The sequence below is a fragment of the Echeneis naucrates genome, chromosome 2, assembly GCF_900963305.1.
Source record: "Echeneis naucrates chromosome 2, fEcheNa1.1, whole genome shotgun sequence".
Lineage (NCBI taxonomy): Eukaryota > Metazoa > Chordata > Actinopteri > Carangiformes > Echeneidae > Echeneis > Echeneis naucrates.
The window spans coordinates 2593178-2611301 of record NC_042512.1 but is presented as its reverse complement, the minus strand read 5'-3'; the positions used below and the strand labels follow the sequence as shown (position 1 = coordinate 2611301).

The following is an 18124-nucleotide window of genomic DNA, read 5'->3' as shown; positions in this document are numbered from 1 at the left end:
TATAGTTTCCTCCTGAGAACCATGGCCTCAGATTTAGAGGTGCTGATCCTCGTCCCTGCTGCTTCATACTCAGCTGTGAACCGATCCAATGAGTGCTGTAGATCACTATCATATCAGTGAATCAGTCAAAGTGCCTCCCTGGGTGGGCTAGAACCACCATACTTTCAGTTAACAGCCGAACGTGCTGAGCGATTGTGTCACAGAGACATGATGAGCAGAGTGAATGCAGGATGTCCTGTTTACAAGACAGAGACTTTAAGCAGCTCAGCATCAGTACTGCCAGTTTCTCTGCAGTCTGTCTCGGTCAACACATGTGCTCCACACAGTTGTGTGTCACTTCCTCAAAGGTTTGAAGTGATGTGTGAGTCTGAAGAGCTGCTGCCTTTGATACATCACCTGATGATGTCACAATACTCACAGAATTAAACTCGTCCTAGAAGCTGCTTTGAAAAATTTCCAAAATCACGTGATTCAGATGTAAACACAAAGGCTGACCCACTGTCACCATTCAGAACAGCTGAGAAGCTTATTGATCATTTAAGACCAACTTTGTACAGTAATATTCATATAAAATGAGAATAAATGGCAAAATAAAATAAAATATATGAATCCATACAAAAAATAAATAAATAAAAAACATGTCAAAGTTAAAACAACAGCAGAACAGCAGCTGGTTCAGTTCAGGATATGTTCAGGTAACAGTCACAAGTCCATTCACCATGACAGTCCTGCATCTGTTAACCAAAAGGCTCCAAAGTCCACCCAGGGACTTGCTGTGTTTAGTTCACTTGTTGCTGTATCTCCAACAAAGAGCTAAGGACTTGTAGAGAATGTGTGTCGATCCCACTACCTCTCACATGTTACGCGAGCGCTCTACAATTCGAGCTAATTCCCCTGGGCTAGCATGCTAGCATGTTGTATTTAACACATTGTAGCTAAGCTTTGCGAAAAAAGGCCCCTTGAACAACCTCTGAGTTCACCATCAACAGGTCTCAAAGATCTGCTTTTTAGTTTCCAGGACACAGAGGAAGAGGATGTCTCCACATGCACACTTCATTCTTCGTGTTTTCACTTATTGTTAAATAAAAAAAATACAATTTCATTCATCCATGTGTAATTAGTTGTTATGTAATATATATTTTCTGTGTGGCTTAGTCTTAAAATTATAATGGTTGTGTGGTCTACTCCTGCCTGAAATTTGCTGAAAAATTTGCCCATCAAAGTCGACCAAAACAACTTTGTCCCCAAACACACTTTACAACAGTAGAGAAAAGAAAAGCAGCTTCTGTCAGAAGAGGGATTTGAAACTACACCTCCAGGAGAGACTGCAATGTGAACACAGCACCTTAGACCGCTCGGCCATCCTGACTCTAAAAAAACTAGCTGAAAAATTAGCACATCAAAGTGACTACACAATATGTACACCATGTAGCAGCCACCTGTGTGAAAACAGCAGCTGGTCTTTGCTGCTCATTCATGCTAAGCATGGCCTCTACCACTGAACTACATCCCCTGCTCGATGTGTTGGCTTTGGCTGACCACACATACTGCGACAGGTAAAACACCAATCTGTCTAATGACGCCTCCTGGATGAGAGGTCAAATGTCTTCAGAAATGTAGAACCAAGTCTGGTTGCCTTAGACATATTATAACGGGATGACTGAAAACCCTGATAGACTCCAACACACTGTGACTTTGTGAAACAACCAGTGGAGCCCCCTGGTGGTCAGTAGAAGTGCAGCCCCTCTGAGCTGGTGGCAGACCAAGGCTTCAGTCTGCACACATCTTCCACATGTGATGGCACACACACTGTGTATTGTGGCAACATCCGTCCCCTCAGAGAGAATCTGCTCTTTAACCCTCCTGTCGTTTTCACCCCCCGCCCCTTACTTTAGTGTTCCTGCTCTGTTTTAACTGCTCTTAAATTAACAAAAAAACCATCAATCACCACCAAATTTTTGTTTAACACTCTTTAGCTGTTAAAATTGTCTAATAATAATAATAAAAAAAGAAATAGAAAACCAGAGACCAAACTCCTCAACATGAAGTTGTGTGTGTGTGTGTGTGTGTGTGTGTGTGTGTGTTTGTGTGTATGTGAATTCATGCACGAGTGGCATTTGACACTCTGGTCAGAGTGGGCCTTACAAACATAGACATCACATTTGCAGAATCTCAGGCTTGTTTTGTTGTCTCTTTTCAGACCCAGGTAGGTTTGGAGGTCTACCAGGTCCAATTCTCTCCAGATGTCCACTCCCCTCCAGGTCTGTCATCTCCAGTATAATTCCCTCAATGAACTGTGGGAAAAAGAGTTGGAACCTGTGCTTTCTCACAACAAGAAGGAAGAAGAAGAAGAAGAAGAAGCAGAAGAAGAAGAAGAAGAAGCTGGAGTTGGGGGGGCATTGCTGTGCGTGGTTGTTGTGGCCGAGTGGTTAAGGCGATAGACTAGAAATCCATTGGGGTTTCCCCGCGCAGGTTCAAATCCTGCCAACAACGGTTGGTTGCTGTCACTGTATGGTCTGATTTCACGCTTCTTCATTTTGCTGTCACAGTCCTGGTCTTATTGGATGAATTGTTGGAGTTACTGCCTTTACTCCGGACGCCCAGCACAAGAATCATGTGTTCATCATCAGCCATTGGAAGAAGCTCTGAAACTTTCTTCTGCAGTCAGAACTCATCCACCTTCAGACTGGACATCTTCTGACTGTAGAACTGGAGCTTTTTATACATCTCACTGCAGCACAATAAAGTCCTCTGTGAGTATTGTGTGTCCCACAGTGTACATGACATCTGAGCAGCAATACTTCCACCTGCTGGAGATTTAGTGTTACTACAGCTGTAAAACAAATCTGAACATGAACTCCACATTACTGATGTTTGAATATTGGAAGTATAAAGCACAGAACAAATCACATTAAGAATGCAGAAGATGTTACATGAGTTTATGTCAACAACCTTAAACTTCAATAAAGAGGTACTGCTGGGATTTGAACCCAGGATCTCCTGTTTACGAGCCAGGTGCTTTGACCAACTAAGCCACAGCACCACTCTTAAAATGCTTAAAATATTTCAACATAAGTAGCTGACTTACCAAATTTTGTCTCCTGTGAAAAGCAGCCAATCAACAAATTTCCTTCTCCCAAACCCAGCATGAGCCACAAAACTACTACTGCGCATGCTTCACTTGTCAATATCCTGCTCGATCCGGCTTGTGGAAGACTCATGGTTTCATTGTGCATAACGTCTTCATGGTGTCACCTATCACTGCTGTGATAGTCTATAATGTGAACCACTAAAGGGAAGAAGCTGCATCGCCTGAACAGGGACTTGAACCCTGGACCCTCAGATTAAAAGTCTGATGCTCTACCGACTGAGCTACTCAGGCTTCTGATTACTGATTCCAACTTGGCTTGTTGAACCAGCCAGGGCACCCGACCTGATACTGCAGGTCATCCCTCTCTCTCTCCCTGTTATTCTTCATATTTGATCATAAAATCTTTAAGGTCATAATGTATTGACAGTCAGTAATCAGTACTCTTATTGTGTATGGAGCTGTGACTGTTGCCAAAAGTGCAGGTGACCTAAATTCAGCAGGACAGGCAGCATTATCAACGGCCTCATCTCATCCAAAAGGTTTCATCAGACAGATCGCTGTTTTCGCTATCGCAGGAGCTCAGAAGCTATCTGGTTAGCTAAAGCTGCTAAAGCTGCCACACCACGCAGGGGATGTAGCTCAGTGGTAGAATGTGTGCTTTCCATGTATGAATCCTTTGGTGCAATCCCCAGCATTGCTAAACAAGCACAGGAAGTACTTATTTTGTCTAACATGCTGATATTTCAACTGGCACGCTGACTGGTTGTGTGTCCAAAAGGCTTCAAAGACATCTTTCTACCATTCTGTCCTCCAAACCTTTGGACACAGCATCAAGGTTTCTCATAATGTGACATTGGTGTCATTACCATTCTGAAGTGTCCAAGGTGCTGGATTAAGGCTCCACCCTTTTAGGAGGCGTGGGTTTGAATCCCACCACTGCCAGTTGCCTACACTCCTCTGGATCCTGCATACAACATCAGTTGAGTGTGACGACTGAGTTCTCAGTTTAACACATGATGGATTCTAGGTCTCCCACATGAATACCTTTTATACCATGCATTGCGTCTTAATGCTGAAATGAGGGATAAAAAGCTATGTAGGAAATGTCAAGGTGCCAAAGGTGCCACAGTTTCTACTAACAGTTAATTTAAAAAATTTAAATCAGTCAAAAATTATGATGATCTGCTATTTTAAATAGATTTGTTGGGATCAGCTGCAACAACACAACCCTGATCCCTAATCACTGCAGTTAACAGTCCTCTCATCATATGCTAACGGTCCTCATGAATTTAAGAGGATCGTTGTCTGATCATTCTGTTCTTCAAACTGTTACCAAGCCCACAGAAACTTCCTGCTGAAGGAGGACAACACATTTATTCAACACACTGCTTGAAAAACGTTTCGAGAAGGTTTTCAGAAAGTCTCAATTTATTATCCAACCTGAGTGTTGACTTGAGTTTTGAATTCAGGAAGTGCTGCTTGTTGGTGCAGCGTTAACTGACAAAAACAATAAAGAAGTAAAGAATCAATTTCTTCTTAGTATCTAACTCAGATCACCTCAGTCAGAGAGACACTGTTGATTCATTTCTGCAAAAGTGTTTCTCTTTGGGGTTGTCCTGTTTGGAATTTTGACAAAATATTTTATTTGTTTCTTGAGATCAGCTAAATTCATGAATTTGTCATCAACATTTCCTGAACTGAAACAAAGACTTATGATGTGAGATGTGGTTGGAATTGAAACTTTCTGCTGAAGGAGGACAGGGTGCATCATTTTAGTTTAAGATAAGTCAGGTGAGTAAAATAAAATAAGTAAGTCTGAAAGAGAGTCCATTGCAACGGTGGCACAAAGATTAATCTGAAACAAAGGCTTTATGTGACTTGGTGGATTCAGTGAGAGACACTGATGATTATTTTCTGCATCAATGCTTCTCTTTGGAGTTGTTCTTGTTCGATGGTCCACAAAAAAAAAGAAAAAGAGATAAAGATTGCCATTTATTTCCCATCCTTACTGTCCTAGCAGGCCACTCCGCTCTCTAGATGGAGGTTTACTTGTGGTTCCTCGAGTCTCCAAGAGTAAATCTGGAGGCAGATCGTTCAGTTATCAGGCTCCTCTTCTATGGAACCCACTCCCAGCATCGGTCCGGGGGGCGGACTCTTTAGTAACTTTCAAGACCAGGCTTAAAACTTTCCTGTATGACAGAGCGTACAGTTAAAAAGTCCTCTACTCTTTTGGTATGCTGCTATAGGCCTAGGCTGCTGGGGGAAGGACTGAGCTTCTCTCTCTCTCTCTCTCTCTCTCTCTCTCTCTCTCTCTCTCTCTCTCTCTCTCTCTCTCGCTGTCTCGCCCTCTTTCTCTCTAACTCCCTCCTTGCATGCGCTGATAAAAACCATCCTTCTTAAAAAAAAAAAAAACAAACAAAAAAAAAACCAAACAGTTTCACCCAGTTCTAAGCATTTATACTGCATTTACTAACCATGTTCTGCCAAAGTCTCTGTCTCTCCCAGTTCCTCTCCTCTCTCTCCCTGTCCTCATCCTGCAGGTGGTGACTCATCTCCATCCCATGTTCCTGCAACACCTGCTGGTCCCATATTTCATGAATTCTGTATTACAGCTCAACTCCATGAACTTCATGCAACAACATGTTCCTGCCTACACCCCCCCCCTCCAATGCCTGCCTGCCTGTCTCTCTCTCTCTCTCTCTCTCTCTCTCTCTCTCTCTCAGCCAAACCGGTCGAGGCAGATGGCCGCCCCCCCTGAGCCTGGTTCTGCTCGAGGTTTCTGCCTCTTAAAGGAAGTTCTTCCTTGCCACTGTTGCCAAGTGCTTGCTCATCGGGGGATCTGTTGGGTCTCTTTAAATAAATTTATAAAGAGTTTGGTCTAGACCTGCTCTATATGTAAAGTGCCTTGATGTAACTTTGTTATGATTTGGCGCTATACAAATAAATCTGATTTGATTTGATTTGATTTAGATTCTTCTGTGCAATCAGCTGACTTCATGAATTCATCCCCAACATTAACCAAAGTGAAGCAGAGCTCTGTGTTCTGAGAGCAGTAAGTGATATTTGTTGTGGCAGAGTTGGTGATTTCAAAAGTCAATCACAAGGACAGCAAGTTTTATCAGTGTTTTTGTGGGTGGGGGTGAAGAAAGTAGTTTGAAAGTCATGATTCATGATGATTCATGAGTCACGCTGCTGTGTCCTGGTATCAAGCACAGTGGTTCTGTCAATGTGTCCTTTCTTTCTTCTTACCTTGACTGTTGGATTCAGTAATAGCTACTTCTTGGGGGAAAAGTTTGTGACCTCTAAATTTTTTTGAAGTCCCAAATGTTACTTTAACTGGTGGTGACATGTGGATCAGTGCTTCTCTTAGTGGACATTATATTTATTTCCACCGTTCTTTGCAGCCATGCTAATTCTCAACTGTACATATATTCTTACTGGCTCCTTTTGTAAATTTATTCAAACTTTTTTTACTATGTCTTTCTTATTTTATAAATGCATTTTGCAGAACAGAGTTGTCTTTAAAGTTTGTTATACATCGTGTATGATGACAATAAAAGCATTCTAATTCTAACTAATTCTTTGAGCTTGCTCTGGTTGAAATGTTTCTTGAGATCAGTTAAAAGCATACATTTGTCATCAACATTTCCCCAACTGAAGAACAGACTTGTGTTTTCAGAGCAGTAAGTGCTATTAGTTGGGGCAGAGTTGGTGATTTCAAAAGTTGTTCATTCCGTCCAAGCATTAATCAGGACAGAGAGTTTATGCAACCATTTGGTAGAAAAGAAGTTTTGGTTGAAATAAAAACAACAACAAAGATGGCCATTTTGAAAAGATTTGTTCAGATCAGCTGCAGCAACACTAATCACTGCAGTTAACAGTCCTCTCACCATATGCTAACGGACCTCATGAATTTAAGAGGATCGTTGTCTGTTCCTGATGGACTAAATATGTTCTTCATTACAAACCATTACCAAGACCATTGAAACCGCCCAAACTAAGTAGACAGGCAGCTGTGGGAGTGGTTTCATTCAGGTATAAGATAAATTCAGGTAAAAGCCTGAAAGGGAGTCCATTGGAACGGTGACACAACAAGGAAGTGGCTGCAAAGACTCTTTGGAGGAGATCATGTGAGGTAAAAATGAGAGGTTAATGTGACTTCTATTCTCTTTGCTCTCTTTTCCCCTTTGGTGTTAATTTACAAAAACAGTAGTAATTCTTGGAGCCATGTTTTCTTCAGATCTAACTCGGATCACTCCAATCAGAGACACTGATGAATACTTTGTGCATAAGTGCTTCTCTTTGGGGTTGTCCTGGTTGGAATTTGACAAAACATTGCTAAATTGATTCATTGTGATCAGTTAAATTCCCAACTTTGTCTTTCCCCTTTGTATTTCCCCAACTGAAGCACAGACTTGTGTTCTGAGAGCAGTAAGTGCTATTTGTTGGGGTAATGTTGGTGATTTCAGAAGTTTTCCTTCCTTTACCCATTTCCCATTAGACTCTTAGAATCTAACTCAGATCACCTCAATCAGAAACACTGATGAATTATTTGTGCACAAGTGCTTCTCTTTGGGGTTGTACTGGTTAGAGTTTCAACAAAATGATGAAGATTCCCATTTTGAACAGATTTCTCCTGATCAATTGAAACAACACTACCCTAATCAGTAATCACCAGAGTTATGTCAGAATGAAAGCTTAATGTGACTTAGCCAATTCAATGAGAGACATTGACTATTTTCTGCATGAATGTTTCTATTCTCTTTGCTCTTTGCTCTCTTTTTCCACTTCTTCCACTTCCATTGTTAAATGGCAAAAACAACAGTAAGTCTTGGAGCCATGTTTTCTTCAGATCTTACTCAGATCACTCCAATCAGAGACACTGATGAAGTCTTTGTGCATAAGTGCTTCTCTTTGGGGTTGTCCTGGTTGGAAATTGGACAAAAAAGATGAGGAATGCCATTCCTTCTTTTCTTCAATCACCAGGACAGCAGGAATTACCAGTGATATGGGGGGTGAGGGTTAAGGAAGTAATTTAAAAGTCACAAATGTTACCTTAATTTGAGCACTGACTCGACTGTTGAATTCAGTAAGTGCTACTTGTTGGGGCAGTGCTGACTGACAAAAACAACAACATCTTCTTAGAATACAATACTGACCATTTCAATTACACAGACAACTTCCTTTTGTATAAATGCTTTTCTATGTGGTTGTCCTGGATGGTATTAAAACCAGTTTTTATAGATTTCTTCAGATCAGCTGAGTGAGATCAGCTGAGTGAGTGAATTTGTCAGCACAGACTTGTGTTCTGAGTAAGTGCTATTTGTTGGGGTAGTGTTGGTGATTTCAGAAGTCAATCACTAGTTTTATCAGTTTTTGGGGCGTGGGGGTTAAGAACATCTGAATTAGTTTGAAAGTCACCTTAACTTGAGCACTGACTTGACTGTTGAATTCAGTAAGTGCTACTTGTTGGGGCAGTGCTGACTGACAAAGACAGCAGGTTTGGTGGGAGCCATGACTCCCAACACAAATGCAGATATGTTTATCTAGAGACTAAGTCTTGGTTGGAATATAAAAAAAAAAAATTTTTCATCAACATTTCCTGAATTGAAACACAGACGTATGGACATAAGGCAGTAAATGCTGTTTGTTGGTGCTGTGTCATGCTAATGGTCCTCATGAATTTAAGAGGATTGTTCCTGATGGACTAAATGTGATCTTCATTCCATTCCATTACCAAGACCATTGAAACTGCCTGAACTAAGTAGAAGATGTAAGATGGGTAAAAGCCTGAATGGGAGTCCATTGGAACTGCGACACAACAAGGAAGTGGCTGCAAAGACTCTTTGGAGGAGATCATATGTGCAGTAAAAAATTTTTAGCTGAATGTGGCTTCTATTCTCTTTGCTCTCTTTTTCCCCTTCGGTGTTAATTTACAAAAACAGCATTAATTCTTGGAACCATGTTTTCTTCAGATCTAACTCGGATCACTCCAATCAGAGACACTGATGAAGTCTTGTCCATAAGTGCTTCTCTTTGGGGTTGTCCTGGCTGGAATTTGGACAAAAATTACAATCAGTTTTAGTAGTTTTAGTTCGACATCTAGTTTTAGTAATTTTGTGAGATCAGCTAAATTCATGAACTTGTCATCAACATTTCCCCAACTGAAGCACAGACTTGTGCTGTGAGAGCAGTAAGTGCTATTAGTTGGGGTCGTGTTGGTGAGTTCAGATCAGTAAGTTTTATCAATGTTTGGGGAGTGGGGGTTGTGAACGTTTGAATTTGTTTGAACGGGGGAGAACTTTTCAGTCATCAAAAATCTCACACAGAGCATTGATCATACATTACAACCTTTAGTGTTCTCACACTCCCTGATGGTCTAGTGGCTAGGATTCGGTGCTCTCAGCGCCGCGGCCTGGGTTCGATTTGAGTCAGGGAAAATGTTTTTACTGAAAAATACAGGTGATTGACCCCAGAACATAAATATGTCATCATGCACCTGGGGGGTATTCCAGGTAGGAGTTTCAACGAACTTTGAGTCTATCCCTGAACTCTGAGTTGACTGAGGTCGATGGATGCCATACTGAAGCTGCACTAGCTGTCAATAGTTTTAGTACCCACTCTGCCTCCTTTGATCTATTGAAAAGTTGACATGTTTCATGTTGGTTCAAACTGACTGAACACAGTCCACTGCAGTTAGCTGAGCTGCAGACCAGTCAGGGTGGAAGAAGGCAAGTTGGCAGAGGCAGTGTTCTGCTGGGTAACTTTGGGTCTGAAGAAACTGCTAATCACCCAACGTGGGGCTCGAACCCACGACCCAGAGATTAAGAGTCTCATGCTCTTCCGACGGAGCTGGCTGCTAGAACTGCAAAAAAAACTAACAAAAACAACAAAAAATACAGAGTGTTATATGTATTTCAAGTGTGAACAAGACAAGACCATGATTGTCTTTGGAGCTTCATTAACATTGTGCACTCCATGGTGGAGGTCATGACAAGAGATGGGCAGAGTCTTTGATCTCATACATATGTATGTGCATTCTCAGTAATTTGTTTGAGTGACTAAGCAGGAGCAGTTGAACATTTCATACAGCATTATATTACAAATGCTGGAAATGCCAGGGATTGAACCCGGGGCCTCATACATGCAAAGCATGCACTGTACCACTGAGCTACATCCCCTGGATGGCTTCTTACATACTGTGACAGGTGAAGGTTCATTCTGATGGAATGAACTGTTTCTACACAAGCTGCATGAATGTGACACAGAGCTCATGTTTAAAGTATTTTTCTTCAGTACTCTTATTGTGTATGGAGCTCTGACTGTTGACATAAGTGCAGGTGACCTAAATTCAGCAGGACAGGCAGCATTATCAATGGCCACTGCCTCATCATAGTCCTTGTAGCAGAAGAGTAGCTGCTGCCTCAGTGACAGCTAACAAGTGATAAACAATAAACAGACATTTCCAATTGTCATCAAAATGTATTCTTTATATACATTTAATGGAGTCTTTGATCTCTTTGATGTCATTCAAAGAGATCAAAGACTCATTCATTCAGGACATTAATGTGACAGTTTATTATATGCTAAAGAAACTTTGGTAAGAGTCATGATGGTCAGCCACGTAACAGCCACGGGGTATTTTCAGATCCAAAATACATCCCTGTACATCAGAGTGGTGCTGTGGCTTAGTTGGTCAAAGCGCCTTGTTGCTCAGGTCAGATGTTGTAGAAACAAACTAGTTTTGGTGATTAACTGCATGGAAAACTTAGACTAGACTAGACTAGTCTATTGGTGTAACACACACATGTCCCACATGTTTGTCACCTCGTCATGTTTGCTGAAGATGTGGTCTGAGCACGGCCTGGTCTTGAGACTGAGCAGTGGTTCTGCCTTGAGTGGCCTTTTGTTTTGGTGAACGTCTACCACTGAGCTACAGCCGAACACGCTGACTGATTGCGCCACAGAGAAATGCAGAACTTTTCCTGTTGCAGCCTGCTATTCCAGCTAGAATTATCCTAAATATCTGCCTTTAAGGCCATCGTGAATGATTTCTAAATATCTTTGAAACCTGTTGATGGTGAACTCAGAGGTTGTTAAAGGAGCCTTTTTAAAGGGTCTAGCATGCATACAGGGGAATTAGCTCAAATGGTAGAGCGCTCGCTTAGCATGTGAGAGGTAGTGGGATCGATGTCCACATTCTCCACAAGACTTCAGCTTACCTGAGCACTGACTTGGCTGTTGAATTCACTAAGTGCTCCTTGTTGACTGACAAAGGCAACAGCAGGTTTGGTGGGAGCCATAACTGCCACCACAAAGTGAAAGTCACAATTAATTATGCAACCTCACCGTTTACTTGAGTTTTGAATTTAATAGTGTTATTTCTTGATGCTGTGTTAACTACCAAACACAACAAGTCATGGAATTGATGTCTTCTTAGACGTTAGATGACTTCAATTACAGAATCTATTGATTCACTCCAATCAGAGACACTGATTAATTCTTTGTCTTTCGTTCTGGTATTTCTATTCTATTTCTATATTGTAAATGTCATATATATATTATAATATAATGTATATTATTATATTATAAATATAATATATATTAAATAATGGCAGAGAGAGAGATGACCTGGCAGTGGTGGGATTTGAACTCATGCCAAGAGACTGGAGCCTGAATACAGCACACCTGTGTCACCTGTGACAAAGCTCAAAGCTGTGTCCAAAGGTTTGGAGGAGTTCATGGCAAAAAGATGTCTTTGAAGCCATTTGGACACACAAGCAGTCAGCGTGCAGCATTCAACCTCACAATATTTCATGGTGTGGTTGAAAGAGGAGGCAGAATATTGGAAATGTAGGTCAAAACAAGCAGGTCATAAAAAGTCATTTGGCAAGAGTTATGGGGTACTTCGGGTGAGGTCAACTCTGACTGAGAGCAAAGCACTGCTGGGGTTTGAATGCAGAATGTCCTGTTTACAGACAGACTTTAAGCAGCTCAGCATCAGTACTGCCAGTTTGTGTCTGTATCGTAGAGGAAGAAAACACAAAGGTCTGTCACAAAGGTTCTAATGACATCAAAGAGATCAAAGACTCCTCCCACTTTTTTCTCATGACCTCCACAGTAGAGTGCACTCTGTTAATGAAGCTCCAAAGACAATCATGGTCCTGCCAGATACCTTTGAGTTCTGCAGACAGAAGAAAGAACCAAACTGGGCCAGGAGCCAAATGTTTGTTGGATCAGGCATCCTGAAATGTCTCTTTTGTGCAGTCAGGATGTCCAAGCAATCTCAGACTGTCCCTGTTTTACCAGCAGCCCTACAAGTGAATCGGTCTTTTTCTTTGTCCTCAGTAAAATAAACTGCATTTAAAAGCTTCACAATGTGAACAAGCTTCCAATGACAACTGTCCCAAGTAAAGTCTCCATATTGTTCAACTTTTGCTCCTACATTAAAACAAACCACTTTACCATCAACCTCAGCTGCAGTATACACATTACACTTGTGTTCACTTTGGTAATTTGGTAGGATGACTACACAGGATAAATTGCTCCAAGCTGAGTGGATAGTTGAGAGATCAGGGTGTTGGAAGAGATAAAGACTTCCTGTGCTTCATAATCAACGCTGAAGATTCATGCGAACGTGAGATAGTATGACTTATGCATCTGTGTCATGTTGGAGATCAATGAAAGGCAGGAAATGCCTTTGATCTCCAGTGACGTCACACAGTCTCGTTGTGGAGTTATTAGTTGTTGATGTTGTTCTGAAAAAATCTGCATCAGTGAAACATTCATTCATACAGGACATCACGTATATTGTTGGAATAGAAAATCTTATTTTTTCTGTGTGTGCTCCTGAGAAAGAGGCTCATGTGCTGGTTGAAGTGAATCAGCGCAGCTTCTGTCAGGAACATCTGTTTGCTGCTGACAACATCTGGATTACAGATGACACATCAGACTGATATTATCTGTGTCATGGTGTTCAGAGATTTCAGCAGCTCACATCCAATACAGAGACTCTGAGCAGGCCCACCTGGTCTTAGACCCAGACCCAGACCCAGACCTAAATCCAAACCCAGGAGACAGAGGTTGAGTGAGTCAGTGAGGAAGAAGCTGCTCGTTCTCCTTCAACAGTTTGATCTGAGGAAAAGTCACTTCCTCTTTTCAGGAATCAACTTCTACCATCTGTCCACTACATGGAGATAACTGAGCATCAACTTAAAAACCCTCCGTTCTTCCATGTGTGAACTATAATACCAGTGAATTAAACAAAACACGTCCCTGGGTGGGCTCGAACCACCATCCTTTCAGTTAACAGCCGAACGTGCTGACCGACCGTGCTGTTCCAGCTATAATTATCCTAAATGTTGCTCCTTTGGTGTCTCACAGAGATCCTGCCTGTTTGGGAGAGCGTTACATTAAAGATTTAAAGGTCCCTGTTTCAATCCTGGGTTTCAGCAGCTGTTGTGGGTCCTTTTGTTCGCTCCCCGAAATGAGCTATTTCAGCACAGCACACAGTAGAAATGACTTCTCATTTTCCAGCCTGGATAGTTTCCTCCTCAACTGTTACCAAACTGTTACCTTAACAGGTGAAGGTTTATTCTGATGGAATGAACTGTTGCTACACAAGCTGCACGAATGTGACACAGAGCTCATGTTTAAAGTTTTTTTTCTTCAGTACTCTTATTGTGTATGGAGCTCTGACTGTTGACATAAGTGCAGGTGACCTAAATTCAGCAGCATCATCATTGTCCTCATCTCATCCAAAAGGCTTCATCAGACAGATCAGTGTTGAAGGAGATCAGAAGCTATCTGGTTAGCTAATGCTGCCAGACCATGCAGGGGATGTAGCTCAGTGGTAGAACATGCACTTCCCATGTGTAAGTGTTTCCTATCTACAACATCTTACATTATGAATGAGGCCCTGCTGGGATTTGAACCCAGGATCTCCTGTTTACGAGACAGGTGCTTTGACCAGCTAAGCCACAGCACCACTCTGAAGTACATGTATATACAGAGGATCTGGTGATGGAAGTGTAATGTGTATACTGCAGCTGAGGTTGATGGTAAAGTGGTTTGTTTTAATGTAGCACTCTGCATCTACCTGAACCTGTTTGACTGCAGATGTGCATTTTCATTTGGACCCCAGGAAGAGTAGCTGCTGCCTCAGTGACAGCTAACAGGGATCCTAACAAGTGATAAACAATAAACAGACATTTCCAATCATCATCAAAATGTATTCTTTAATTAAATGTTCCAGAGCTCAGACTGTTGGTACACAAACAAAGAAAGGCATACTTGTGGATTCACAAGATTATATCAGGATCTGACCTTTTCCTGTTCCATCAGTAACCATCAAAGGAGATGCTGATTCTGTGATGTCACAAAGGTTCTAATGACATCACAGAGATCAAAGACTCCTCCCATTTTTTTGTCATGACCTCCACCATAGAGTGCTGCCTGCTGCAATAATGCTGCCTTTAATAGAAGTTTAGGAACATTTAATTAAAGAATATATTTTGATGAATGGAATGGAATGGATGGAAATTTGGTGACCGACAGCTTTTCACAGAAGACAAACTTTGGTAAGAGTCATAACAGCGTGTGACATGTTCCAGCCGACACTGCTCATTGATTGGCTAATGAACACTCCCCACATACTGATCAACACACCCACCAGCAGACACATCAATCAGCAGCCATGATCACTGTGATCATGCCAACGTACCAGTTTCTCTGCAGTCTGTCTCTGAAAACACATCTGTGTCGGTCACTTATTGATACAAATACACACTAAGGCAATAGCCTACCCACTCGTGATGTTACCAACCTGTGATATTGATGATACCCTACAGTATGCAGAGCTACACGATCCTTGCAACAAATATTGTTTGCTGTTCATCATGTCATTTCCTCTGATGACACCTGAACCAAATTCTTGCTGAGACAAAACAGGTCACTAAATAAGTGACAGTCTGTTATACTCCAGTCTGTATTATATGACAGACTACAAACTGCTGTCACCTCAGGACACCATCAGCAGACCCTCAGCTGCATCCTTGTGGTTTCATGGTGTGACGCTTAGCAAGGAAGAAATATTGTCTCTTTTGGAATTGGCATTTGGAATTTTTTTCACCTCTAGTGGCCTCCACCAGAGGATGAAAGAAGGAAAGACATATCTGAGGCCTCTGTTGAGGGATGATGAGTTTCCTTTGATTCATTTAAAGTGTGGATAATGTTCGGTCATAAATCCAGCCATGTGAGTTCCCATAACCAGTTTCATTAAAAAAGGACTGTGATTTTGCACCTTCACATGCAATGGTGGTATAGTGGTGAGCATAGCTGCCTTCCAAGCAGTTGACCCGGGTTCGATTCCCGGCCATTGCAGTTTAACTTTTGCCAGAGGAAGGTCAGTCTTTTCTCTACATTATTCACAGTCATGGAACTTTGTCTGCATCCATCCAAAGGGAAGCAACATGAAGCCAGAGTGTTCAGGCGACCACAATTACTCAACCACAAAAGCTAAAAAAATTTGCTGAAAAATTAGCCCATCAACGTGAGTATGCAAAGATTTCCTGATTAGATCGCACAGAGGCTCAAAATTTGCGTGACTTCACATGTGTCTTTCATGAGACATTTTCCAGCTAAAGGTCATGTCTCATAATGTAAAGGAACATTCAGTGTCAGTGTACTCTTATTGTGTATGGAGCTCTGACTGTTGCCAAACGTGCAGGTGACCTAAATTCAGCAGGACAGGCAGCATTATCAATGGCCACTGCCTCATCATAGTCCTTGTAGTAGAAGAGTAGCTGCTTCCTCAGTGACAGCTAACAGGGATCCTAACGAGTGATAAACAACAAACGGACATTTCCAACTGTCATCAAAATGTATTCTTTCATGAAATGTTCCTAAACTTCTATTAAAGGCAGAATTATTGCAGCAGGCAGCACTCTATGGTGGAGGTCATGAGAAAAAGTGGGAGGAGTCTTTGATCTCTGTGATGTCATTAGAACCTTTGTGACATCACAGAATCAGCATCTCCTTTGATGGTTACTGATGGAACAGGAAAAGGTCAGATCCTGATATAATCTTGTGAATCCACAAGTATGCCTTTCTTTGTTTGTTTACCAACAGTCTGAGCTCTGGTTCTGACTTTGTTTTGATGAACCTCATTATTTACACACAGCACATTCAGGACATTAATGTAATTAATTTATTTTATGCTAAAGAAACTTTGATAAGAGTCATGATGGTCAGCCACGTATGTTGGGGGTATTTTCAGATCCAAAATACATCCCTGTACATCAGAGTGGTGCTGTGGTTTAGTTGGTCAAAGAGCCTTGTTGCTCAGTTCAGATGCTGTAGAAACAAACTGCTTTTGGGTTTTCATCAGCTGTAGGTTACAACGATCAATATTATAGGTATGACAGACAACATTCTCCATGTCTTCCTGTTAATCAGTGCTGCTGAATAACTCATGTCTCATGATGGGACATCCAGTATGTATATGTAGCAGTATGTATAAATAGCAGAGGATGGTTTCGATCCATCGACCTCTGGGTTATGGGCCCAGCACGCTTCCGCTGCGCCACTCTGCTCGGGGTGTTCAGGTTGCAGTCTCCTCTGGAGATTAGTGTAATCTCCAGTGTAATTTCCCAGATGATCACATCCACTTTGACAGAAAGTGGATGTGATCATCTGGGAAAGATTTTGTGTTTGTCGAAGCAGACTTCAGTAATTACAGAAAAGGCTGCTTTAACAACATCAACAGGTTTCAAAGCTATCTCGAGAGAGTTCAAAATAATTCAATTTTTCAATCACCTGTATTTTTCAGTAAAAACACTTTCCCTGACCGGGAATCGAACCCGGCCCCAACGGTGAGAGCGCCGAATCCTAGCCACTAGACCACCAGGGAAAGATGCTGCCTTGATGGGGCCTCGTATAGTTCCAAACATCATCTCCACGGTGTTGGAAATTACTGAAATTACTGCTCCATATTATCCTGCTTAGTCACTCAGTCAACATTTAGTATCCATACACTCCCTGATGGTCTAGTGGCTAGGATTCGGCGCTCTCACCGCCGCGGCCTGGGTTAGATTCCCGGTCAGGGAAAATGTTTTTAACAGATATTGATAACGGTATCGGGGAAAAATTTCATATCGTTGCATCAGTAGTTTGAAGGTTTGAAGTCTTCTGTGTGACAGGCAGAGATACTGTCCACTATATTAACGAGGAGCAGGAAAGAGAAACATCATGTGGTGTGTGACTTCACTTCCTCTGTGGAAAAACAAACAGAGAATGAAGTTCTCTAATGTTTTGGCCTCTTTTTTTAACTCACGTCAAAACTTCACAATGAAGTTACGGTCTAGTACATAATTTGATTAAAATAACAAGTGTGACCTGCTGTGTTTAGTTCACTTGTTGCTGTATCTCCAACAAAGAGCTAAAGTCTTGTGGAGAACGTGGGCATCGATCCCACTACCTCTCACATGCTAAGCGAGCGCTCTACCATTTGAGCTAATTCCCCTGCCTTCAGCACATGTTCTCTAAATGAACCCAAAGTGGTACCGTGATGATATACTGATCTTTATTTGCACAGTGTGATTATATATAGTGAAAGTATCTCCAGGAGTAAAATGATTAAATCACTACCTCAATCTCATTTGACATTCTATTTCCAGCCCTCATGGTTCTTGGGGAATCCATACATGTGGAAACCCTTCTCGGACTGATTGGAGCATCCAAACGCTGCACTCCTACATTAAAACAAACCACTTTACCATCAACCTCAGCTGCAGTATACACATTACACTTCCATTACCAGATCCTCTGTATATACATGTACTTCAGAGTGGTGCTGTGGCTTAGCTGGTCAAAGCACCTGTCTTGTAAACAGGAGATCCTGGGTTCAAATCCCACCAGTGCCTTCTGCATAATGTTAAATGTTATAGATATAACAGACACAGTTTTAGTTAATAATGAGAATTTAGTGGTTTCAACCTCAAATCCTTGAACACTGTCTGGTTAACATGTTTCGGT

At 41.7% G+C, this 18124-nt stretch overlaps 8 non-coding genes across 8 annotated transcripts; 4 read left to right on the top strand and 4 right to left on the bottom strand.

The window, feature by feature from the left end:
- The first annotated feature begins 2411 nt into the window (after positions 1-2411).
- On the top strand, positions 2412-2493 carry trnas-aga (transfer RNA serine (anticodon AGA)). The gene has a single exon. It is a non-coding gene; the product is annotated as a tRNA-Ser (tRNA).
- Positions 2494-2969: 476 nt separating this feature from the next.
- trnat-cgu (transfer RNA threonine (anticodon CGU)) lies at positions 2970-3043 on the bottom strand. The gene has a single exon. It is a non-coding gene; the product is annotated as a tRNA-Thr (tRNA).
- A 266-nt stretch (positions 3044-3309) lies between these two features.
- trnak-uuu (transfer RNA lysine (anticodon UUU)) lies at positions 3310-3382 on the bottom strand. Its single transcript has one exon. It is a non-coding gene; the product is annotated as a tRNA-Lys (tRNA).
- A 6818-nt stretch (positions 3383-10200) lies between these two features.
- Positions 10201-10272, bottom strand: trnaa-ugc (transfer RNA alanine (anticodon UGC)). The gene has a single exon. It is a non-coding gene; the product is annotated as a tRNA-Ala (tRNA).
- A 3732-nt stretch (positions 10273-14004) lies between these two features.
- Positions 14005-14078, bottom strand: trnat-cgu (transfer RNA threonine (anticodon CGU)). Its single transcript has one exon. It is a non-coding gene; the product is annotated as a tRNA-Thr (tRNA).
- A 1322-nt stretch (positions 14079-15400) lies between these two features.
- On the top strand, positions 15401-15472 carry trnag-ucc (transfer RNA glycine (anticodon UCC)). Its single transcript has one exon. It is a non-coding gene; the product is annotated as a tRNA-Gly (tRNA).
- A 1653-nt stretch (positions 15473-17125) lies between these two features.
- trnae-cuc (transfer RNA glutamic acid (anticodon CUC)) lies at positions 17126-17197 on the top strand. Its single transcript has one exon. It is a non-coding gene; the product is annotated as a tRNA-Glu (tRNA).
- A 741-nt stretch (positions 17198-17938) lies between these two features.
- trnat-ugu (transfer RNA threonine (anticodon UGU)) lies at positions 17939-18012 on the top strand. Its single transcript has one exon. It is a non-coding gene; the product is annotated as a tRNA-Thr (tRNA).
- The last annotated feature ends 112 nt before the right edge of the window (positions 18013-18124 follow it).